We start from the raw sequence: 11,498 nt of genomic DNA, 5'->3' as shown, positions 1-11,498 counted from the left end.
ATCAGGACACACCCACCCTACTTGGTAGTGCTAAGAGTGGGAGAGTAGACAGTCTGATGGATGTGAGTGGTCAGCATAGGGCTAAGGTGACTGCCAGCTTTCCCAGGGCACTACCTGCATGCTTAGACGGTCCTTAGGCATCTATATCTCTCTACTCGCGGTCTTCACCTCCACTCCTCTCATGGGTCTTCCACTCCACCCTGGCCGTGTCTCTGCAGGTCATCTCGGCAGCATGTGCTAGGGCCCGAGGTGGATATTCATGTCAGCAGACAGTTTGGGCTGACCGGAGCCTGTGTGCTGTGCCTTTCTCATCCACCCCGTGTGGGAACACATTCCTGCAAAAGTAGAAACAGGTCCTGACTCCGGGGGCTCTACGCATTGGAAGCCTCCTGGAGTATCTCATATAATCCAAGTGGCTGTGGGATGGGCAGAGCCAGGTTTCTCCAAGGCTTCCAAGGTGGCAGCTCACTGGCTGCCCAGGACACTTTGTTCCTGAGTCAGCTTTGAGGTTTCTCTATCTCCAAATGGTGATGGTAACACCTCACTTTCTTAGTGGGATAAGTGGGTTGGTCCTCGATGAGTTAGTCACATGCTCTGCTTACAAACCCCGGCAGCAGGTGTCTTTATGTCTCCTCCCTGCAGTTACTTTCAGCCATAATCATGAAATACAGTTCATGATGATGATGTCAGCAAAGAAACACAGTGGAAAGGTTTAAAAAGATCGTTTTCTAATGAAAAATAAAAAAGCAAGATACGAAACAAAACAAATAGTACATTATGATAAATAAAAGTAACAGTTTCTATTATATTGATGTAAGAAAAAGAAAAGAAATGTAGATTCATCCTCGCAGTGATGAATTTGGAGCATGGCAATGTTTGTTTTCGTAACTGCTACATGGTTCTAATTAATCTCATCAGAATTAATCTTTGTATATGTATGTTTGATGAACAGTAGACTACATCCATATGTCTTTGCTCATGGTTGATTGAATAACACATCTTAATGTGAAACTTCATTTTATGCGAAATAATATACAGACAGGAAAAACCTTAATATAAGGATTTATATTATCTTAATATAAGATTTAGCAGCGAGTCATAGAAGTTCTATTTTGCAGTAAATTGCAAGAGTTATATCATCGTCCATGTCTTTATGTCCTGGGAATCAACTCTAGAAGCTTACAGATGTTGACGTGGTTGGAAATCTTCTGGGAAAATAAAAACGCCATCATGTATTTATTATTTTTAGTTGAAACTTCCAGTCTTTGTTCTGCAAAAAGTCAGAGTTAGCACAGTTAGGATTACATTACACCCATTGCTTAGATCAAGTGCCCGGTTCTTGGTGGTGATGGCCAAGGTACTGTGATGCGGACCACTGGACTGGCGACGACTCTCATCAATCCTCCTGGCGGCCACAAAGGAACAGCATCCAAGTCACCGTGGCTGTACTGCTCTCCTTTCCTGACCACTCCACTGCCGTTGCTTCCTACAAGTCTCCCACTCAGACGCAGAAGTTCGGGGTGCCTCCGGGTTGCACATAGGGTGAGCCTGAGTAATCCCAACTGTTAGGAATTTGCCCGAAACCAACTTCTGTGGCCGAGTCTATGTGTATGGAGGCGTGGCTGCAAACTTGAGAGTTCAAATTAACTTATGTGTAGAATGCATGTGCAAAGCTTAACCAGTGACTTAACTGTGTTACTTTGGAGCTTAAACGCATATTATTAAAATTCAAGAGTGACGCAGCAACTCTTCACAATGGAGACCGACAAATGTTATTTTCAAGGAGTGCTTTATCCCCGACATTGTTTGCAGCTGCTGGCACATGGGGACAATAAAAGGCTGACCGGTTTCTAGCTGGCTTTATTCTTGTTTTTAAATTCTCTGCAGATTTTCTCTTTGCTTGCACTCGGGGCAGACTGCTCCCCTTGCTCAGTCAATGGTCCCCCATTCATCCAGCACCGCTGTGGCCTTGGTGGTGGTGGTGGTGGTGGTGGGGTAACACACGAGTTCATATCAGATAAAGACCTCAGGGCCCATCCTAGTTTTGAGGCTGTACTTAGGAAAAGGGCAGTGTTGTCTCAGGCAATTGTATGTGGTAACTATTACAGTTTTCTTTTTAGCTGATGACCACACACACACACACACACACACACACACACACACACACACACACACTCTACTCTTCATGATCTGACATGCCCACATATAACCACAAATGCAATGGGCTATAATTCAAGTCCCATCAGCTATTATAATGTCACTAAGCTGTTGCTCTGAGTCCAGAGAGCTGAGTGAATTCCATTCCTTCAATAGTTTTCACTGAGAAGCCATCTGAGGGCCATCAGACTATGGATTATGAGGTAAATGGAGCCGCTACAACACACTCTGTCCTCACAGTCTATGCCAGCACAATTTATCCCTCTTAATAATACCCCTTTGCCAACCTCTGTGGGTAACTTTCTTTTCTGTGTCAATTCTGCACGACCCACTCCAGGCCATCTTAAGTTCAAACACTGGCCATACAGTGGGCGTAGCTGAGCAGGGGAGGTTTTACTGCTGTTTCTTGTAGTTGGTGAGAAAAAGATGCAAGAGAGGGAATTTTGGAAGGGCTAAATTGCCTAGGTTCTTTGATTTCTTTGGCCCCTTCCCTATATCCCAGCATCATGGCCAGGACTCTGTTCTTTCCTGATGGTACAGAATCCACATGTGATGCCCAGTGAGAGATGGAAGTGAGAGTCTGATTTGGCAGCTTGGGGTATACTTTCAAGATTAGATTGTTAGTCATCTCAGGTTAAGATAGTCTGATCACAGTGAGACCTTGATTTTATGCCCACGGAAGAGACTCGGGGACAGTTACTGTTCTCTCACTTTCGTTATCTTGATGCACTGAGAAATAACCACTTTCCCCCAGCTCAGCTCTTCTCATTTCAGTTAAGCTGCTTTCCGTGGCACCCACTGGGCCCCCCAAACCTCATCCCCAGTGTGTACACTGTGCTTGTCACTGTTTGCCAAGGATTGCCTGATGATGGCCAGAGACAGTACTGTGAAGCAGAGACAGGCCTGCTGGGCAGAGGTTGGTGGGCATCCCAGGGGGCATCCCTGTGTCAGGGGTGTCCCAGGGACCGGCAGCCTCTGTGGTATGTACAGTTCAGGTTTGGGAAGGAGGTTGTGACTTCTTCCTTCATTACCGTTGTCCTCTGTGTTCCCCAATGTCTGTACACACTGCAGCTCACTTCACAGAGTCAACTGGCGGATTCAAACATACTGCTAGCTAGAAACATGAGATTGCAGAAGAGGGTCAAGACCACGTCAGTTTCTGGTTAGGAAAATAGTGGTGACCTGGGAAAGGAAAAGGGGAAACAAGGATTTGATCCAAGGCCAGAGGGAGGGAGAGTGGAAAGAGGTGTGATGCCCCTAGGATGATTCTGTCTGCTGCACTGGTTCTCTCTCACACCAAAGAGTTCACGCCCCCTTCAAAAGGGAGATCTGAAGGACACAGACCTAAATGCCCAAGGATCTAGAACTATCTTTTAGGCTGTGAACTAAGGTTGACAAAGACTATTATGGTCAGGTAGATAATTACACAAATGAATATCAGTTATTGAACAGCCAGTTTGGAGGCAGGAGAGACGGCGCAGTGGTTAAGGGCGCGTCCTTCTCTTGCACAGGACCTGAGTGCAGTTCTTGGCACCCAGGTCTGGTGGCTCACAAGGGTCTAAAACCTGAGCTCCAGGGAATTTGATAGTCAATATCTCTGCCTTCTGGTACCTGCACGTCTCAGACCCATATACCACCTCCCATGCATATCCATCCTTCTTTTTGCGTGTACACACACACACACACACACACACACACACACACACACACACACACACACACACACACACACACACCCCCTGAGGCTGGAAAGGTGGTTCAGTGATCAAAGGCACTGGCTGCTTTTCCAGAGGAACCAGGTTCTGTTCCCAGCTTCCAACATCAGTAACAACCTTCTATAGCTCCAGTTTCCGAGGGATTTAACTCCCCCTTCTGGCCTCTTTGGGCACTGCATGCATGGTGCACACAGACATACATAAAGGCAGAACACCCACACACATAAAATAAAAGCAAAACTCTTCAAACGAACAAGGGGCTAGGTAAAATGTGAATTGCACATTGCTGGGGAAGAGCCAACAAATCCCAGCGTAGTCCAAGGAGACTCACGCAAGCAGCTTTCCTCTGGGTGATTTAAATGTCCACTGGCTGTGGTCTTAACAGCTCAAGTGTGGCTGAAGGCCTGTGGACATTAGTGGAAACACGCTGCCGCTGTGCAGGGAGATACAGAATCAGAAGACAAAGAAGAGGTGATGAAGACATCTGCCCCTAGAGGTGAGAGCAAAGCTCCACGGGAAAACAGAAAACTTGCTGATGAAGACAATGATGAAGAAGAAGATGGTGGTGGTGGTGATTTTGAGGATGAAGAAACCAAGGAAAAATCTCCAGTGAAGAAACTGCTATGAGATAAGATAGCCTAAAAGGCACAAAAAAGCAAAGCCTAATGCAAAAGACTAAAATTATCAACACCAAGATCAAAAAGTCAAGAATCCTTCACCCAACAAGTGCACTCAGAACAGCTTGGGCATTGCTGGTCAAGTAAGCCCAGAGAGGGGGGAAAGACAGGAAAATCTAATCCATTCTGAGCAGCAGCAATCCAGACTGAAGTCTATGCCCCACGCTCAACCACCTTCCCTGATGGGCACCCCCATGGCCTGTGGGTTGGAAGCGATTTCTCTTGACTTCTTCTGTGAGTCGGAGAACCTCCCTTACCTTCTTCTACTTGGTCCTATGGCTTATCTCTTTGATCAGGCTTTAGTTTCCTTAGCCACTCAGTTAATATTTGAACGGGGGGAGGGGAGGTGGCATGTAACTGGCTTCTCTCTTTTCTCTGAACTCCAATTGCCCATATGTTAATGCGTTGAGTCTAGACTTATTCCATATGTTCCCGTCTTCATGTTCCAACTCTTCAAGGACACGTCAGGATTCTCGAAAGACAACAGCAACAAGACAAACATGAAAAATCAAACAAAAAGAACCAGGTGTGGTGGCGCACACCTTTAATCCCAGCACTTGGGGGCCAGAGGCTGGTGGATCACTGTGAGTTCAATGCTAGCCTGGTCTAGGGCCAGCACTACGTAGTGAGACCCTGTTTTTTTAAAAAAAAAAAAAATCTCCAAAGGGCACAATTCACCTCTCTTTTTTTCTGAAGTGTCTGATACATTTCAGCATTTCAGCAAGGCTTTTGCCCCCGCACCTCTTGCCTCTCTGTCTCACCTGTTTATTGTCTCTGATGACTCTTAGACTCCCAGCAGCACGTTCTTCCAGGGCCTTTAAGAACAGTTCAGTGTTTGCCAAGCATGTTTAAGACCTTAGGTTCAGTATCTGCTAACAGGCACACATGCATGCATGCATGCACGCACGCACATACACACGCATGTGAGCATGCACAGCTTGCCTGCCCTGACTTCATTATGGTGCATGTTTTTAATCTCCATTGTCAAGCTTGCTGTCCTTCCACACCCTGACGCATGTAAAGATAATTCTCTCAAATTGGCAATTATCATAAACAGGACAGAAGGGTTCAACACAGGCCTGAGTGAGAGGGAGAATTAAGTTTCCCTCGTCATGATTTTTATTTAAAACAGTAGGTTGACAGCTCAGCAATTACTGTGTAGAAAATTGATGGTCTGTTTAGAACAAGATTCCATTGAGTAGAATCTGACTGATTTTATTTTTTTTCTCACCATTAGTAAGTTTCTTGTTAAGTTCTGCTTTTCACTCAGGCACAATTAGATTACACAATTCCAACTCCAAATGAAATTCTATAAGAGATCTAGCAAGCTGCTTTGCACACAGTAGGCACTCGATAAACAGCAACTAAAACATAGCAATTAGAGAAATAACTCAGATTCATTTTTAGGCTGAATCTTCCATTGAAGGACATCTTGGCTCCCAGAACTTAGGTGAAAGCCCTGATTTAACCTGGTTGGTTTCAAGAGCTAGAGGGAGAAGGGCAGGAACCAGGCCCTCCTTCCTCACCTCTGCCTTTCACAGGTCTCTAGTCACCACCATGCACTCGGGTGCCGCACGGTATAAAAATGTTTCCACTCACTTATCTTCTCATTTCTTCTTTTTTTTTTTCAAACAAGAGACCCCTAAAATGATGCATTTGTGATTTAGCTGAGAAAAGCCTTTCGCCTCTTCCTCACTGTCCGATAGAGGCAGATGTGAGGAGGAAATTGCATCCGTGTTAGCTCACAATGCTCACCGGGTTCTAAATCTTTCTCTTCTCCAGACTTTAGTCTTGAAACTTGGCCTTCTTAGAACTTAGAGCTGCAAACACCTGCCTCTCCATAAAGCAGCCCGTTTTCCAGATAAAGAATAAGGAAGCAAGGCCTTAGTGAGCACATCCAGGGCTGAGTTTCGTGTTATTGCTGTGCCTCAGTTTACTTTTGGTAACTGGAGATCAGAGCTTGTATCATGTAAGGTGATTAAGAACTAGAAAAGTCCCTCATAATAATCAATAAATACTAACTCATTATTTTTAATGGGCACCTGGTTATGGGGTAGCTGCTACATTCTAGCCACCCTGTGTGTCTGTGTGTCCACAAATAGCATACATACAGACACCCACATTTCAGGAGCTATGCACTTATTTATTGTAGGTCTGCCCCAATCTTTATCAAGGATTAGTCTATTGTTTTCATTACTGTACCCACATATCCTATACAATGCCTGGGACTTAGTAGGGATTCCAAAGCATTAAGTCAGTTAATGTTTAGAGAAATCTTTAAATGCATACATATTTGCACACACACATGCTGTTAAAGCTTGGATCTGGAATGCCACCACTAGGATCATGTGCTGAGGGCTTAGTCACCAGCCTGTGGCACTCCTGGTTTGTGGTAGAACCTTTAGGAGACAGGGCCTGGTCTAAGAGGTTCTGACATCTACGGTGTGCCCTTGGAAGGATGTTGGGATGATGGCCCCTCCTGTTCCTTTCACTTTCTAGCCACTGTCACTGTTCCATAAAAGTCCTCCTCAGCATGATGCATTTATTGCTTCACTACAAGACCAAGACAGAGCAAACAGAGATGGCCGAGCCTTTGAAACTGTGCGCTAAGATAAGTCTTGTCCTTTTTGGTGGATATCCTTGGGTATTTTGTCACAGTACTAAAAAGCTGATGCACATCTATATTCATGCACACACACACACACACACACACACACACACACATATAGTTATACATGTTTACACATAACTGAAGTTGACACCCACACATATGTACACTTGGAAATAACAGGTTTTCTGTTTTGTTGTTGTTGTTGTTTTGTTTTTAAACAGGAATCTCCTTCCTAAATATAATTAGGTAGCAAACATCACCTTGTAAGAGATTTGATTAATACATTCCAATTTCAAAAGATATTTTAGAATATAAATCCCAAGATTTCAAGACAGTTCAGGGGGCTCAGCAGTTAAGAGCAATGGTTACTCTTCCAGATGGACCTGGGTTCAATTCCCAGCACCCACATGGCAGCTCATAACTACCTGTAACTCCAGTTCCAGAGAATCCTACACCCTCACATGACACACACAGGGAAAACACCCGTAAATCTTTAAAAAAAAAAAGTTCAGAAGAGAATGATACTGTTTACTAAGAGTTAATCGAAGGGATAGTGGGGAGATGTTCCAGAGAGCAGACAGAGGCAGAGAAATCAGGAAGTTACTAGGCTAGAGAGGTCGAGTTGGGGCTGACAGGCCTCTTGGCAGGTGCTGGGAGGTTGACAGCGGGCTAATAGAGCACCAGTTCTGACTGGCCGGTCAGCGGGATGAGTCCTTCCACCTGCTCCTTCAGGGAGAGGCAGCTCTGGATCCACGGGTTGTGTTTCTTCCCAGGCCAGTGTGCTCGGTATCAGAGCATTCTTTGGACTGCTAAAAAGGACAAGTCTTGGGAAGTCCAAATCTTCTGCTGAGTCACCATTTGAGAACATCTCTGCCGTTCCAGCAACAGGCCCAAAGCAGAGACTTCCTCCTGAGGCTGTCCAGTGCTTATCATTGGGGAGAATCCTGGTTATCCCAGAAGAGAGATGCAGCACCACAGAAAGGCGTGGAGATCTTTCTCCATGCGTTTCTTTCTGGAGAATCACAGGCTAGGAAGACCTCCAGCTGAATGGCTATCCAGAGCCACTTGGCTTCTCCCCAAGCTTCCAGGAGAGCAGAACCCCCACTTTCCTCCTGCCCACATTTCCCCAAAGACTGGGGAAGCATGGCTGCTCAAACTAGAGAATGCCTTGGACCCTTGCAGAAAGAGCAGAGATCTTCATAGTGTAGCTCACCCTCAGCCGCACACTAAGTAGGAGGGAGTACTGAGAGTGTTAGCTTTTCTGATGGGAGACCTTCTTTTGTTTTGAGGCCTAGGGCTACTCAACATGATCCCATTAGTTTAGCAAATGTATCACACAGAAAAATATCTCTTTCCCCATGTAAATAAGAAACTACTTTAACACAAGCCTTCATGTCATTATAAGCAAATTACGTGTGATTTCATCTAGTTAGCAACAGTGGACCTTCAAAATGAGCTCATTCCTTCAAGCATGCATTCATGAAAAAAGTATAATGAGAGCTTGCTGTGTGGAAGGCTGGTAGGCAAGTGGGGAATGCTGATAGAAATTAGGAGGGAATGAATATTTATTTTGCCACACGGCATGTTGGGTGCATCCCCAGTCTTTACATTTAGTACTTCCAATCCCCTTGAGGAGTATGGCGAAGACTGGTGCTTGTCCCCCTATGTCCATTCTCACCCTTCTTTGGTAGGACAACATTATGAGCTTTGCATTTTGGCAGTGTGTCTTCCAGATGAGGTAGTGGGTGGGGTAAAGGGCACCACAAGTGGACAGAATAGCAGGGACAAGGGACAGGGAGCAGGAAGGCACGAGAAACCATCCCTTGGCATGGCTGCTCTGTTGTGGTAGCAGGAGGGTGACAACAGTAGTCGGCAGGCACCAGGTCAGGGTCTGTCAAAGAACTGTCTTACCAAGCATGCTGGTGCTCTGGGCCTGGACAGGAGGTGAGTCTGTCCGTAATGTGGATGACAGAGTGGAGGAGGACAGACAGGAAACCAGAAGGCCGTCTAGGAGGCTAAGCAGGGGAGCTGCAGCAGGAGAGAAGGCGCCAGGCAGGCATCTGGGAGAGAAGTTGTGAGGGCAGGATTGACAGCACTTGGCAGCCCGCTGGGAGTGGGAGGCAGGGAGACAGGAGCCCAGGACAACTTGGAAGTTCATTTTAACTTGCTATGAGGGAGGAACAGTGCTTGAAGAGTCTCTCACCAGCTTTTCTCTCACTCAACACATCGAACAAGGAGTTCTAGGTATGCTAGGAGGCTTTCCCTTGTAAGGCCTAATGAGAGGCATGCTCAGAGCACATTCTGTTTCTCTGAGGATGATTTGCTGGTGGAGAATTAAGGTGACATGTGCACCAAGTGGACAACTTTGCAGACCAGAATCCATGCTTTATCTAGGAGTTGAAATGGTCCAGAAGAAAATGGACAGTGCCTTGTGTTTAAACTGCCAGCTAACCAACCAACCTTCCTTCCTTCTTTCCTTCCTTCCTTCCTTCCTTCCTTCCTTCCCTCCTTTCTCTCTCTCTCTCTCTCTCTCCCTCTTTCCCTCCCTCCCTCCCTCCTTCCTCCCTTCCTTCCTTCTTTCTTTTTTCCTTTGTTTGGAGACAAGGTTTTACTATGTAGCTCTGGCTACTTGAATTTCAGTATGTAGACCAGATTGGTCTTGAACCCAACTGTCTCTGCCTCCTGAGGCTAGGATTAAAGGTGTATGCTAGAATGCCTGGTGATATTTTCATTTGTAAATTCATCCAAAGATTAGTACCCTAGAGAGTCTTAGGGATCTTAGAAATCACTGAATGGCACATTTTATGTCCCTAAGGTTCATATATGTCCTCTCAGAATGTGTCCCACAATGGTTTATGTGTGTGTATGTGTGCTGTGTGTGTAGTATAGCTTGTGTAAAATGTGTACGTGCACGTGTTACATGTATGTGTGTGATGTAACGTGGTTTTGTGTGTAGCGTATGCATGTGTGCACGGATGCACTCACAGATGTATGTGGAGCTCAGAGGTGGATGCTCAGATGTTTTTCTCAATTGCTGTACCACCTTTCTGTTTGAGCCAGACTCCCACTGAACCTGGAGCTCACCATTTCAGTTAGGCCAGCTGGCCGAGGAGCTCAGGATCTGCCTGTCTTCACGCGTCGGTGCTGGGGTTGCAGATGTGCACATCCATACCCGCTTAACGCGGGTGCTGGGAGTCCAAACAAAGGTCCTCACGTTTGTTCAAAAGCATTTTACCAACTGTGCCATCTCCCTAGCCACGTCACTAATTTTTGTTTGTTTCTTTGTTTGTTTGTTGAGGCAGGGTCTCTCTACACAGCCCTGGCTGGCTTGGAAATCACTCTGTAGACCAGGCTGGCCTCAGACTCACAGAGATCTGCCCGCCTCTGCCTCCCGAGGGCTGGTATGCTGAGGTTCCACATCACTGACTCTATGTTTGCCTGCCTTCTTCTTTGCCTCTCCCTCTCATATCTTTAATCATCTTCATTACAGGCTCTTGAGCAAGTATTAATGCTGAAGGTTAAGTGCAATCTGAGCTAAACACAAAGGCTGAGTTAATTATGTTCAAATATTAGCTAGTGAATGAAGAATTTTCGGCTCAAAAGAGCCAAATATTCTGTATTCCCAGGAAATCCCAATCAGTTTCTTGCTCTGGTGAACAGCTTCACATTGTGCGTGGCTGCAGAAAGCTCAGTGAGCACGAGTCTTCCGAGTGTTGATTTATCACTAAGAGATTTACACTAAGAAGCTGAAAGGAAACCTTCTGGGTCTATGTACTTTTGAGAACATTCATCCATGAGAAAGAAGCCATGTTTGCTTCTGAGGACAAGCCTTTTGTGAGGTAAGGCCAGGCCCATCCTATCCACGTTATTTCTCGTGCTTTGTGAGAGTCTGTGGTGTCTCACTGCTCTTCTAGTTCAGACTCACTTAGAGGCACGGCAATGTCCCAGAGGCAACCTATCCTGTAGCCACCGATGACCGGCAAAGTCAAGATCCCTCCACCCATGGTCCACACTCTGATCGGTTCTAATTTGGTTGAGCATAGTCATAAAACTAGAAAGTGAGAGAGGAAAAAAGAGGTCGTAAGTGAATGAGAGAGGAAAACAGAGCAAGTGTAGCATGAACACAGAAGTGAGGTTCCTGGGGGGAGGCAGGGGACTGGTGGGATAGCAAAGCTGGGTGTGGAGAAAGAGAACCTTCAAAAACTGACCCCTATGTGGCTCAGGGGTTAAGAGCCTTGGCTGCTCGCCTAGAGGACCTGGCTTTAATTCATAGAACCTACATGATGGGGCACAACCATTTGTGATTCCAGTCCCAGGAGATCTAATACCTTCTTCTGG

This window comes from Peromyscus californicus, unplaced genomic scaffold (genome assembly GCF_007827085.1).
Source record: "Peromyscus californicus insignis strain IS unplaced genomic scaffold, ASM782708v3 Scaffold_9__1_contigs__length_137607984, whole genome shotgun sequence".
NCBI lineage: Eukaryota > Metazoa > Chordata > Mammalia > Rodentia > Cricetidae > Peromyscus > Peromyscus californicus.
The sequence above is the reverse complement of the archived record's forward strand: the minus strand, read 5'-3'. Positions refer to the sequence as shown.